At 51.9% G+C, this 14,341-nt stretch overlaps 1 long non-coding RNA gene across 1 annotated transcript; it reads right to left on the bottom strand.

Moving 5' to 3' along the window:
• On the bottom strand, positions 1,164 to 3,208 carry LOC106505468. Its single transcript, XR_001299919.2, has 3 exons — positions 3,106 to 3,208; positions 2,821 to 2,958; positions 1,164 to 2,549 (listed from the first exon to the last, which is right to left on the bottom strand). It is a non-coding gene; the product is annotated as an uncharacterized LOC106505468 (long non-coding RNA).

Here is a 14,341-nt window from a genome sequence, read left to right as displayed (position 1 = left end):
CGCCATGTAATAAAAATAAATATCAAAAGGGAAACGGTGCATCCATTTGTGCTGTCATATTCCCGTCCCCAAGCCTGCCTGCTGCCCCGCACAGATAATGGATGGGCCGCTCTGTGACACCCCCTGATAAGTGGTCAAAGGAGATGAACAGAATCACACCAGGAAATGGAGACAGTAAATCACCAGGTGGAAACACGCACCATCCCGCCAGCTAGGAAATAAAATTTAGATCCAGGCAACTTTCCGGCCCCATTACATGACTATTAAAGTGGCAAAAATAAATAGGATAAAACCCGAGATGGGCAGCCCATGAAAACACATCCTTCAGCATTGCTTTCTGGAAAGACTGGGCCAATTTGCATAAGCAATCAGGCAATAAGAGTGAGGGCTGTGCCGCTGTTTAGACGCTCTGACCCGGCAATCCTTTCTCTGATAACAGACTCCGTGGTGTTAGCTCCCAAGGGAAGCAAAACACGTCTACAACGGCATCGCCTGCACTAACTAAACGTGCCAGCGACCCAAAGGCCAAAGAAGCCCGGGCTGACCAAGCAAAGTGAGACAGGTCAACACAGGAGAGCACCCCAATGCCAGGGCGACGACCAAGATGTGGGCTGAGGAGGTTCTGGAACCGTTTCCATGAAATATGCATGGCCGTCATTAGCCTGCACATCAAATGTCTTCCTGGATGTTGACAAAGAAGAGACTGCATGGGGTATAATCCACTTGGGGTTTCAGGTTTGCTAAGATTTGATGCTGATATTAGTCATTCATTCAGAATTCGGTGAGTATTGACCCCAGGCCAGACACTGAGGATATCAAGATGAGGAATAGATGCTCCTACCCCCCAAAAGCCAATGGTCCAAAGGGAAGATGGACACACACGGACACACACACACACAACACACACACTACAACCAGCGGCAGATGGTACAAGAGGTGTCGCTACGGGTCATGCACAAGAGTGAAGAATGACACTCTAGATCAACCATGTGCAGAATGAGGATAATTCACAGGCTGGGGAGGAGAGGAGGAAAGCGGTGTTCCAGGCGGAAGGAACAGAATGGCACAGGCAGCGGCCATACAAGTCCCCTGTGTGTGTGTGTGTGTGTGTGTGTGTGTGTGTGTGTGTGTGTGGTGTGGTGTGTGTGTGTGTGTGTGTGTGTGGTGTGTGTTCTATCCCAATAGATCTGATGAGCCTGGGGTGCTTCTCTCCTGGGACCCAGATTGAGGCCAGCTCAACCCTGCTGCATCTCATCACTACTGAGAGTAATGAGTGTCCCCTCCCCCACTCCTCCCGGCCACACACATCCCTCCCTGAAATTCTTCAGAGCTATCTGCCCTGGGGGAAGACGGATCTGCACATCAGATCCATACTGTACGAATTTAAATCTGGGTGTGTCCTAGGCTGGGGTGGATGGGATTATTCTGAAGGCCAGTTTAAACAGGAAAGGATCCCTACGTTATAAAGCCCGCATCTTATTCCCAGCAGAGGGTTCTTTCTTAAAAGGAAGCTTGGACAAGATCCAAGCATATTAAAAGCACGCAGGGAACCTCGGGTGAATGACTCTGCTACCAGTTTCCTGAAGGTGCTGGATGCGGAAACTGCTGTTAATAAATGGAGTAAAATGGCAAAAGTAAATCAAGAATGCAGCCCCCCCCCCGCTCAGATAAATATTAACAGATGTGTAGCATGTCAGAAAGAGCCAACAGGAGAGCGAGGAGCCCAAGTCGGCCTTTGAGTGTTGATGTTTGGAAAGCTATGGGCGTGACTATAATTCAACCCTCAGTTTGGTTTGACGATATCAGCTTGGCATTTAGAAAGGTGTATGTGTGTGCCAGGAAAGACTGGGAGCTTTGAGAAGGGAACAGGGCGGGGGTAAAATCAAGAGGTTCATAGGTGAGAATAATAAAAGACACGGTATGGTCACCAACACATCGACAGCCACTCAAGATTAAAAAAAAAAAAAAAAAAAATTCCTTCTCTGCAATGGAAATGCCTTGCCTGTAACTGGGAAGCATGCCAGTGACATCAACCAGGTCACAAGAGCAGGATGCAACCCCTCCTGTTATTCTTAGAAGAACGGGGGTTCCCTGAGGGAGGACCATTCCAAAGTTAGATTCAGGGAAGAAAGCAGAGTCGGGAGCATCTAGTGATTGGAGAGCGGAGAGGTTCTGGGGGCGGGGGGGGGGGGCGGGGAGGTTGTCAAGCAGTAGCAGGTAGAACTTGAACTTGAGCGTTGAGACAAATAATTACAGCCACTGAGCGGGCTGAGAGTCTGTTAAAGACACTTGAGTCTCAGCTGATCCTTTGAAAAGGAATGTGGATGTGAAGTGAGCTGACAAGACGGAGGAGCGGCCGCTGAAGGGCTGTTCACACACGTCAGGAGATGCCGCACATCGATCACGCGGCGTTATCAGAAATCCATCCCGGAGCTTCCGTGCGGCTCCCGGTCGCAAATCACGGCTCCTCTTGCTCGACAAGCCTTCAAGACATCCCCAGCGGTTTCATCGAAGTTGCAAAATGTGTCCAGATGATTCCATCAGGATGTCTTTAAATCATGCCCAGTGTGTTTGAGACACAAAGAAGGGAGAGGGGGAGATCTGAGAATCTTCTGGAGGGTTTATGCAGGTGCCAGCACCCCCCCACCGCCCCTGCCCCTGCCCTGGGAATGGGTCACAGGAACCAGCAAGGATGCTGGGGCCCGGGCTTGAGGGAGGGAGGAAGCGGAGGGACGATCCACAGCGAGAACTGGTGACCGCCTGGCTGCCCGGCAGCCCAAGACCTTCCTCTCCTGTTCTGTACCTGTTTCCCCTGCTTACCCTGGAGTGGTCCGAGCTCATCCTCTGGATTGGGCTTGGGTCCAAAGACGGCTCTCTGCTCCCCCAAATTTGCATCCTCCTCTCGGCCCATAGCTAGACTGTCTTTCCCAGGGCCCCTCAAAGTCATGTGATGAAGGTCTGCTCCCGGGTGACAGGAAATGGGCAGAAATATGTGTCACTTTCAGGAACCCCCACCGCCGCCTCCATCTCTCTCTCTCTCTCTCTCTCTCTCACACACACACACACACACACACACACACACTCACAACTTCTACAGGTGCTCACCTTGGCTGGTGCTGGTCTCTTGGATCGCTGACTGGAAGGTGACTGAGCTTCCAGCCGTCTGGGGTCCAGAGACACCATGAAAGATGACTTCCTGCTGACCAGGTCACACACCACGCTTGTGGCAGAAGGAGGAAATAGCTTCTGTTGCATCAGAGCTGCTGGACAGTTGGGGGTTTATGTGTCACAGCGGCCAGCGTTACCCCAACCCAATCGGATGGCGAACAGAGTTGAAACTAACATCCGGCTGTGACTCTGACTGAGTCCAGCCAGTGGTTAATGTCATGGACCCTCCCTTGCTTTTGGAGGTTGGACGGATGGTCGTGTCGTACAGTAATGGTTGGCCAGCAAGGGGGCGACCGTGGCTATCTCTTTTTTTTTTTTTTGCCTTTAGTATTTTTAGGGCTGCACCTGCCGCATATGGAGGTTCCCAAGCTAGGGGTCCAATCGGAGCTGTGGCTGCCGGCCTACACCACAGCCATAGCAACGCCTGATCCTTAACCCACTGAATGAGGCCAGGAATCGAACCTGCAACCTCATGGTTCCTGGTCAGACTCGTTTCCACTGTGCCATGACAGGAACTCTGACAGTGGCTATCTCAAATCACAGCTCCTGAGGGCCACAGGAAGGAAAACACAGTTGACAGAATGCTGCTAGGTCACCAAAAGTAAGGTGATCCACCACCGGTGCAAGTGGGCTGTGATCTGCTGGGCCCAGGAGGTGATGCAAGGGCAGGGGCCGCTCTGAGCATCAGGGCAGCGGTGGCAGGAAGGGGAGCCTGCCGGGAGGCCCAGTAGGCGCATTCGCCTGTGCCAGGCAGCCAGAGCTCTCATCCTCGAAAAGGAAGCCTTCCATTCAATGTAATAAGTCTCTTTGTCGGTAATCCAGGTTTGGGCTTGTTACCTAAATGCCCTGAGCACACTTTGCAGAGACACCCCCCCGCCCCCCGCCAAATCTATGGGCTCTGGGACAAGCGAAGCCAATCCCAGCCTCAGGCATATAGCATGTTATCCAAGTTGTCTAAGCTTAAGGTCAGGCCATATGACAGCGATTGGTTCAGCAGTAAGTGAGCAACAAAGTTAGTCCAATCACAGGGAATTCTAGGGTTTATACAGCAGCTACCAGAAAGAAAATCTTTCTCTCTCTCTTGCAGGCCTGGAAACAGGCTGAAAATAATCTCCTACAGTCTTCTTGCCACAGTGTAGGGTCTCAAGATGAAGCCACCAAGAGAACTGGGCTTAGAGCCAGTGAAAAATCAGGTTCTGATCCTATTGTTTCAGCACCTGGATCCAGATATACCTGAAGGCAGAACTTTTCAGTTGATCGAAACAGTATTATTCCATTTTTGATCGATAGAGACTGGGAGGTGCTTTCCTTTTCTCTTCACTTTCAACAGACAGCATATCCCAGCTAATGAGATGGGTTTTAATGAAGGGGTCTTGAGAAAGAATGCGTGGGACCAACAAAGTAACGAGAAAAAGAAATCAACATAGACTTCAGGAAAGGCTCTAGAAAGAGGAGAGAAGATGTTCAGCCTTCTGTCCGGGAGCCACAAGGCAGAGCCACCCACGGAAGCACCCATGTGTGTATGTGTGCAGTATTCTCCCTAAAATTCTAGCCCAAGAAGATCGTCCTTAATATTCGAAGCCTCCCTCCACGCAGGTGCTCTTAGAGGCATTATGTGTAACAGTGAAAGGCTGGAAACTGTCTAAATCTCCAGCAATCAGGGGTTGGTCCAGTGAGCGTGCTGCCTTCAAAGTGACATTTACGAAAGTGTGTGAAATAACATGGAACATACTTCTCCGATTGTGTGAGCAAAATTGGGACATGAGCAAATATGAACTCAACTATGTGAAAAGGGAAAAAAAACGGGAGTAAGTGTACCCAAAAGTTAACACTTGAAGAGTGGGACCATTTTTCTTCCTACTTTGCTTTATTGTCTAAATTCTCTTATGCTTTGCAATCGAAGACACATTTGTGTGATGCCAAATGATGATGTCCGTGGAGAGATGGACCCTCAGAGACAAGCAGTTTCTGAAGGGGGGGGACAGATGGGCGACATCCCTAGCCCTTTGCCCCGTTAGAAGCAGGAGACCTAGCGAGGGGGGTCAGATCTGGTCCCCGATGTGTCCCTCAGCAGCTTGATGACCTGCAGGTCTCTTTGATCTGTCTAGACCCCAGCATCCCCCTCTGTTAAAGATAGGGCATCAGAAGAGATGCTCTGGAAACAGCATCAAATAGGAGTCAGAGGGCCTGGGTTCTCCGCCCACGTGCTCAGCCACGCACTTGCTGAACAAGTTCCCCTCTGAACCTCAGCTCCGTGGATGGGAACGAGCCACCCACTCCCCCCTCGCTGTGGACTGTGAGTCACTGTGCACACAGGAGTCTGTCTTGTTAGAAAGCCCTCTCCCACTCCGTCCTGCCTCGGCCCCATCTGCTGTCACCTCCGCCCACGCGAATTAAACCCTCTGTAAATAGCAAGGCGGCATTCTCTCTGATGGCTATCTGGGCTGTGCTCTTTCCAATTTTCCTGTGGCAAAGTCTGTCTACTTGATCTCCAGAAACATGGCTGGGCAGACGGGAGCCTGGAATGGCTCCAGCCGATACAGGACCCAGGAGTTCCTGCTGTGGCTCAGCGGGTTAAGAACACGACACGGTGTCCACGAGGATGTGGGCTGGATCCCTGGCCTCACTCAGTGGGTTAAGCATCCTCGTTGCCACAAGCGGCAGTGTAGATTGCAGATGCAGCTGGGATCCGGCGTTGCTGTGGCTGTGGCATCCGCCGGCAAGCTGCAGCTCTGATTGGACCCCTAGTTCAGGAACTTCCATATGCTGCAGGTGCAGCCCTAAAAATAAAAATAAAATAAAATAAAATAAAATAAAATAAAATAAATACCCTGGGCCCAGAAGGGGAGTATCTTGGGAATTTACAACCACCGTGGATTCCACACGTGTGACTCTCAGGCTGCCCCAGCTGAGCACTTGATGACACAGGTCCCCAAAGGCAGCCTTCTCCAAGTGGAGAGAATTGTTCCCACTTCATTCAAGATCCAAGTCCTAGAAAGGGGACGTGTTCCCACTCACCAGGTGATCAGAAGCCTCTGGAATCAGGGCTGTGTGCTGCAGAATCCACCTCGCAGAGGGGTTCCGGAGCAGAAAGTACAAGAACATAGGAGGTGAGAACTGGAAAGGTCCCTAAGGATGACCTGTTCCACCTGCTCCCGGGACAGATGGAGAAACGAAAGCCAGAAAGAGCCGTAACCCGCCCCACAGCACAAGGCTCGTCAGCAGCAGAGTTGAGGCTACATGCCAACTTTCCTGAGCCTCTGCCTTTGCACACATCGCAGCATCACCCCTGCCGGGGTATTTGGTTTCCAACCATCACCCAACCATCACCCAAGACACACATTCTCAGTGATGATCAGAAGGAAGGGTCTCTCACTGTCTGTGCTCAGACCCTCTTCCTCCTTTTCGGGACCCAAACCCAGCCCCTCGGCCCTACCGCGCCAGGTTCGCATAACCCACTCCTCCTCCACACTGAGCCTGCTGAGTCCAGGGCGACCAGATACTCTATCATCCAAACTGGGGTTCATTGGAGACTAGAAGCGGGGGACTCTATGAACAAGTATGCTGGAACACTTTGCATGAACGAGCCTGTGTCATACACACCTGGGCCTGTGGGCACCCTAGCTAAGCCAGGTTTTGGGGGGACATGATTTGAACGTATTCCCATCATCTGTTTTCTAATCTCTCCCCCAAATGTTTTTTTGGTTTTTTTTTTTTTTTTTTTTTTTTGTCTTTTTGCCTTTTCTAGGGCCACTCCCGTGGCACATGGAGATTCCCAGGCCAGGGGTCCAATCAGAGCTATAGCCGCTGGCCTACACCACAGCCACAGCAACACAGGATCCAAGCCACATCTGCAACCTACACCACAGCTCACGGCAGCGCCAGATCCTCAACACACTGAGCAAGGCCAGAGACTGAACCCGCAACCCCATGGCTCCTAGTCGGATTCGTTAACCACGGCTCCACGAAGGGAACTCCTCCCCCAACTATTTTTGTCTGTTTTTAGGGCCGCACCCATGGCATGTGGAGGTTCCCAGGCTAGGGGTCGAATCAGAGCTACATCTGCTGGCCTACACCCCAGCCATAGCAACGCAAGATCTGAGCCACATCTGTGACCCACAGCACAGCTCACAGCAACACAGGGTCCTTAACCCATTGAGTGAGGCCAGAGATCAAACCCACATCCTCATGGATGCTAGTTGGGTTCGTCATTGCCTGAGCCACAATGGGAACTCTTAATCTCTCCCCTTTCTACTTGGCAAAGCCCTAGTCAACCATGAAGACAAGTTGCAAGCACACATCCTCTGTGAAGCAAAGCCTTCTTTGCCTCCCAAAGACAGGCTGGCCACTCTCCCCTCTGCATCCAAATGATCTGGTTACTCTATGACAGCATCTGATGTCGTCCTGGATCAAGCTTCTCCTCCTCAGCACTTACTGACCCTGGGCCAGATAATTCTCTGTGGTAGCAGGATGTCCTGTGCGTTATAGAGCCTTTTGCAGCATCCCCTAGACGCCAGCAGCAACCCACTCAGCCCCTACCCACTTGCGACACCTGAAAAGTTATTTCCAGACATTACCAATGCCGCCCCCAGCTGAGAACCACAGTCTGACCCTTGGGCTGTGTCTTTTCTTCCATTCTGCTTTTTCTTCCAAGAAAGCATTTTCTTCTTTTCTGCACTGGCCAAGGCCCCGCACATAGTAGGTAGATACCTAGATCTACCTGGTGAAAGGGGGTGTGGGTCTCGAGCTCCGTTGGCTGCATTCCCAATCCTGACCACTAGAGGGCGGAAAAGGCCCGCCCAAAGCGCAGAGCTGGTGCTGGGAGAGGCGTTCCTTGAAGAACCTGGTGCCAGAGCTGGTCTCTGCCTGGATCCAGAGGCCGTGGTGACAGATCCCCTGTCTGTTGTGCTGCGTCCTCGTCCTCTCCCTGCTCTCTATACATTCCTGCTCCCAGGGCTCTGTCCTCAGTCCTCTGCTCTTTCCTTTCTATTCTCATCCTTGGGTCTCTGGGCCATCTCACCCAGTGTCACTATTTAAAATCGAAATCTAGGAGTTCCCATTGTGGCTCAGCGGTAACAAACCTGACTAGTATCCATGAGGATGCAGGTTCGATCCCCAGCCCTGCTCAGGGAGTTAAGGATCTGGCGTTGCTGTGAGCTGTGGTGTAGGTCACAGACTGGGCTTGGATCTGGTGTTGCTATGGCTGCAGTGTAGGCTGGCAGCTACAGCTCCAATTGGACCCCTAGCCTGGGGACTTCCATATGCCTATGCCACAGGTGTGGCCCTAAAAATAAATAAATAAACACATAAATACATACATACATAAATATAATGGCATCTATATGCTGATAGCTCTCAAATTTATGTCTCTAATCCCAGCAACTCCTCAGATTCAGCCATGCATTCCAGGGGCTCACCGGAACCTCCACTTGGAGATCTACCTCTGCACCAAACCCCACTCTTCCCGCACCTCAGTAAACGGCAGACCCCTCCCGCCCCTCCCCACTTGCTCTAGTTTCTGCAGCCACCTCCGCCAAGAGGGTGGCCTGCTGCTTAACAGCCTCTGCTTTTTTTTGTTTTTGTTTTTGTTTTGTTTTTTTGCTTTTTAGGGCCACACCCACGCCTATGAAAGTTCCCAGGCTAGGGGTCTAATCGGAGCTACAGCTGCCGGCCTGCACCACAGCCACAGCAACGCGGGATCTGAGCCCTGTCTGTGACTTACACTGCAGCTCGAGGCAACACCGGATCCTGAACCCACTGAGAAAGACCAGGGATGGGGCCCACATCCCCATGGATACTAGTTGGGTTCTTAACCTACTGAGCCACAACGAGAACTCCTAACAGCCTCGGCTTTATAGCTCTGGTCCAAGGGGAAACACAAACTCTTACCGGCTCCCTTAGCTCTAAGTCAGGCTGGCATCTTAAAGAGAGTTTTGCTAAACATTAAAGCAGTCAGGGGATCCTTGTCGGGGTGGGGGGGGGTCTGTTCCCAAGCCGACTCCCTACTAGCCCCTTCCCTATCCCTAGGGGAAGCGACCACCAGACACAGTGACAGCACAGTGGAGGTCCCACCTGGCCTAATCTAATCTACTTCCCAGGCCTTCCCTGGAGATTCTGATTCATGGGGCCCCTGTGGGCCTGGAATCTGCATTTTAATGAGCTCCCCCTTTCAAGGACACCAGGACTCCAGGGCTGAGAAGATGCTGGCCCCCCTCAGGTCTGTGTGAAGCTCCAGCAGAAAGCAAAGGGATGGAGTTCCCTTGTGGCCTAGTGGTTAAAGGACCTGATGTCATCATTGCTGTGGCTCGGGTCACTGCTGTGGTATGGGTTCTGTTCCTGGCCCGGGATCTTCCACATGCCATGGACAAGGCAGGGAAGGAAGGAAGGAAGGAAGGAAAGAGAGAGAGAGAGAGAGAAAGAAAGAAACGTCTACTATGTGGGAATTATACCCAATATCTTGTAATAACCTCTAATGGAATATAATCAGCAGAAATACGAATCACTGTTATCAATCAACTGTACTTTAATTTTAAAAAGAAACAACTAAAAGAAAACACAGGACTGAACAAGCTTCCCAAGCAGCCGGCAGGAGGTACCCCTCCCCTCCGAGATGTCCTGCCCTCTGACCCTCCTGAGCCCCCTCCCCAGCCCTCCCCCCCCAGCAGGAAGTGGAGGGGGAGGCAGCCAGGTGCCGGGCAGGCTGGGGAGGGAAGAGCCTGATGGCAGTAGAAGCAGAGGGACCTTGGAGGGTGAGAGAAGGAAGAACCTGGCCTTGATCCTGGGCAGGAGGCCTGGCCTGACCCCTGGCCCCTCACTCCTGAAGCTGCTGATCGCCCCCTCCTCTCTCTTCTGCACCCCTGCTCTCGCTGCGTCAGCCTCCAGAAGGCCTGCCAAGCCCACTCACCGGGGGCCCCTCTCTCACTCCGTCCAGGCCCTCACTCTGCCCCATCCTCTGACGGCAGCGCTTCCACACAAACCCTCTGGAACCAGCAGGGCTGATTCCTGCTCGTCTCCCAGGATTCTGCCTCCAGTCTCTCTCCGCAGAGCCACCCTGGAGTTCCCACTGTGGCACAAGGGGCTGCGTCTCTGCAGCACCAGAATGGAGGTTCGATCCCTGCCCCAGCACGGGGGGTTGAAGGAGCTGGTGTTGCTGGAGCTGCGCAGGGTAGGTCATTCCTGCAGCTTGGATCTGATCCCGCCTGGAACTCCATATGTCCCAAGGCGGCCAAAAAGAAAAAAAAAAAAAAAAGCCTCTTCTGACTGTCTCTGTGCCCTCAGGTCTGCTTGGTGGCTCCTGGGACCCCTGGACTCCTATAGGAGACAGTTCTCCCCACCCAACATAACACTCTCTTTGGGCATTTTTTTTTTTTTTTTCTTTTTAGGACCACACCCATGGCATATGGAGATTCCCAGACTAGGGAACAAGTCAGAGCTACAGCTGCCAGCCGATGCCACAGCCACAGCAATGCCAGATCCGATCTGCGTCTGCGACCGACACCACAGCTCACGGCAACACCGGATGCTTAACTCGCTGAGCAAGGCCGGGATTGAACCCATGTCCTCCTGGATACTTGTCGGGATCATTAACCTCTGAGCCATGATGGGAACGCCTCTTGGCGGATCTTAATGAGCTTTCGCAGGGCCTTTCTCGGGAGTGGAGAGAAACGTCTGGGGCTGCCTCTCCCCCAGCACCTTCCACAGGGCCCAGCGTTGGAGCTGCCAACAGAAGCCAAGCAAAGGAAGGAAGCTCCCAAGAGTTTCCAGCCGGGGACATACCGCCTGGCCTCTCAGCACCCTGGGGGAAGCTCCTCTTCCCCGCCCTCCCGGCGAGCTTCCCTGAGGGGCACGTGGCAAGCCCCCACGCCCAAAGCTGCCGGCACCACATCCCACCTAAGCGACCTAATCGACCTAATCGGGAGCCCCCTGGCTGGGCCGAGCATCCCTGTCAGGTGAGGGGGCCCATGGCAGCTGGAACACCTGGACAAGAGAGAGGCAGTCCGGAGCACAAGTGCCCAGCCAAGACGGCCCATCAGCCAGCAGGGCCTGGAGACATCAAACCTGCCAGCTACAACGCCCCATGAATATTTAACAGCCGTCAATATTTAATTAGTGCAAACAGATTAACTCTGAAATCCCAGGCAAGCGGGCTAGGGGAAGGGGGAGGGTTGGAAGGAGAGGGGTGGGCTCAGGGGAGGGGCCACGCTTACCACCTACAGCCCAGAGGCTGCTCACCTACCCTCCTGTCGTCACCCCCAGCCACCTCCCCCAACGGAAAGCAGGTGACACTGAGAGAAGTCCCAGGGAGAAGGACTCGGAGAAGCCCAGGGGAAGGGTCAGCATCTCGGGCGACCCGGGTAGGGGGCTGAGGGCAGGGCTGGGGTGCTCCCTGTCTTTCTCTGCAGCATCCCCTGGGCCTCCTGGAGCCCAGCCCGACTTCCGGGAGCAGGTGTCGGTGTGTAATTACCTCTGCGCCTTTGGCACCCCTGGATCATGCGGTTTGTTTATTGCATCTGCAACAGTACCGAGAGTCTTTTATCCCGTTTGATCACATCTTGTGCCACTTTTTTTTGTTTAATGGAGTTTCCCTGAACTTCATCATCTGGTAATAAATTGCCGTCGTTGATGTCTTTTTTGGGTACAAACATTTGGTCAGGGACCTGTAAGGTGTCAGAGCCAGACCTGGGCTCTGGATGCATCTCTTTGCTGAGGATAACATTCCAGCTCAAAGAGGCCTTGGCTCCCCGAATGGACCAGCTTGCTTCATTCCCTCTTGCCTTTGGGGATGCTCTCCTTTCTGCCTGGAGCATCTTCTTCTCTTCTTCCTCCTCCAAGACTTGACTCAGCCATCTTTCTCAGGAAGACTTTCTTGACATCATATTTTGTAGCCATCTTTTTTTTTAATGTATTTTTTTAACAGTATAGTTGATTTACGATGTTTCCTCAATTTCTGTGGTACAGCAAAGTGACCCAATCACACCCAGTTCCCTGTGCTGTATAGAAGCCCATTGCCCATCCATTCCAAGTGTTACAGTTGGCATCCGCCAACCCCAAGCTCCCCGTTGGTCCCACTCCCCCTCCCCTCCCCCGAGGCAGCCACAAGTCTCCTCTCCATGTCTGTGATCTGTTTCTGTTTTGTAGATAGGATCATTTCTGCCATGTTTTAGATTCCACATAGAAGTGCTATCAAATGGTATTTGTCCTTCTCTTTCCAAAAGAGTCAGAAAGAGAAAGACAAATACCATAGGTAACAATTTTTTACCTCTCTGTCCACCCTTCCAGGCTGAGCTCCTCACAGACAGTAACCCAACCTTCTAAACACACCATGCCTAACTTGGGAATGGGCCCATCATGGGTGCCTAATGTTTGTTTTTATGTTTAATAAATGAGGAAGAAGAGATCTTAAATAGGAACCAGAGCCCTCTAAGTGCATTGTGTTGATGGCTTGTGTATCAGTCAGCTATGCTGTGTGACAAACAGCCACAAAAATCTCAGTGGTGTATATGATAATGAGCATCTCAAGGATATTCAGGTCAGCAGAAACTTGGTTTGTCTAAGTTCCACCAGGCAATGCTGCTTCAAGCCATGGCAGCTGGGGCAGGTCTGTTTCTCTGAAAGCCTGGGGTTGCCTAGGGGGGCTCTGTTCCAGCTGTGCTCAACCACACCGGACCAGTAGGTTGGCTAGGGCATGTTGGGAGGTCCAAGAGGAGATGCCCAACCACACAAGCCCATTTCAAGTCCTTGCTTTCTCCATGCTGCTGACGTCTCTTTGACCAAAGCAAGACACAGGGTCAAGCCCAGTGTCAAGAGGCAGGAAAGTAAATTCCATGTGATATGAAGCCATGGCAAGGGGTAGATGAGGGGGGTAAAGATTGGGCCAGTATTTGAGTCAATCTCGGGTGAGTTCCCAGCACACCACACACAGGACCCCTCAATGACTGCCCGTAGTTGGCACAGGTCCTGCTGCTTCTCCCTCCCATCCTCATCCTCATCCTCACCCTCTGCCCACCCACCCCACGCCCAGGGGCATCAAGGTTAACAAAACAGCAACAGAAATGGGATGAGACGTTAAAGAAGCCACTGATGTGAGCCACAGATTAGGACACCAAAGCAGAGAGAAGGGGACAGAGCCAAAGCTGAGCATCAAAGTCCAGTCCAGGCCTCAGATGCCAAAGGACAGAAATAAGCCATGAGGACAAATAATGGCCTTAGACCAAGAAGAGTGGGAAACAGAGCCTTGGCCCTCAAGTCAGCTCCAGCTCCCGGTGCCACCTTGGGCCAGCTCCTTCCATGCTCAGACCTCAGCTTCCCGTCTGCAATAAGGACTCTGGACTCGGCTCCCAGATTCTGGTGATGACACCGACGCCCTGTGTCCCCAGCCCCATCATTCCTCCACCTCTGCCCCATTCCTTTCTCTTCAACACACCCCATCTGAAATCCCCCCTAAATATCTCAAAGTTAGAACCAGATAGCCCTCCGTCTAGTCAGCAGAATCCCAAGACCTTGGACAAAGGACAGTCACTAGATGTCAGTCACTGGCAGATGGGTGTCTTTCTGATGTATAGAATCCGATATTGAGAATTAGAATACGTAGCTCATTAGAACGAAAGGAATCCTCTTTGGAATCAGAAAAACATGGGTCCAAATCCTACCACCACCGTTGGTAGCTGAGTAATCTCAGAAGCACACACAAACGGAGCCTCAGTTTCCTCATCTGTAAAATGGGCTAGTCATAGGAGCACTCAGGGTGGTGGGGGATTAAATAACAGAACATTTGCCATGTACCCAGCGTGGTGCCAGGCCCCACAAAGGAACTCAACATATGGTAATGCGGTTTTTCCTGTCCCTCTTGAATCTCAGGCTCTGGAATCTTCATCAATTCTGTCTCTCCCCTTAAAAAAAATTTTTAAATATATAATTAAAATACCTGCCAACAATTTAATCCTTTCATCAACTAATTCCCTTCAGACCCCAAGGCTCGCATCCGGACACGGTGATTTGAACTCCTAGACATTATCCGATTGTTCTAAGTATTCTCTTTCCCACCTTTCATCAGCTCTATTGACAGGGCTCCTGTGCCTTCCTAATTGCCCAGCTCTTGGATTTTTTTTTTTCTTTTCCTTGTTAAAGAACAATTTTACAAAGCACTTCAGCAGCTCAGCCATTTTTATCATCA

This window comes from Sus scrofa, chromosome 12 (assembly GCF_000003025.6).
Source record: "Sus scrofa isolate TJ Tabasco breed Duroc chromosome 12, Sscrofa11.1, whole genome shotgun sequence".
NCBI lineage: Eukaryota > Metazoa > Chordata > Mammalia > Artiodactyla > Suidae > Sus > Sus scrofa.
Note: the sequence above shows the minus strand (reverse complement) of the source record. Positions and strands in the feature narration are given on the sequence as shown.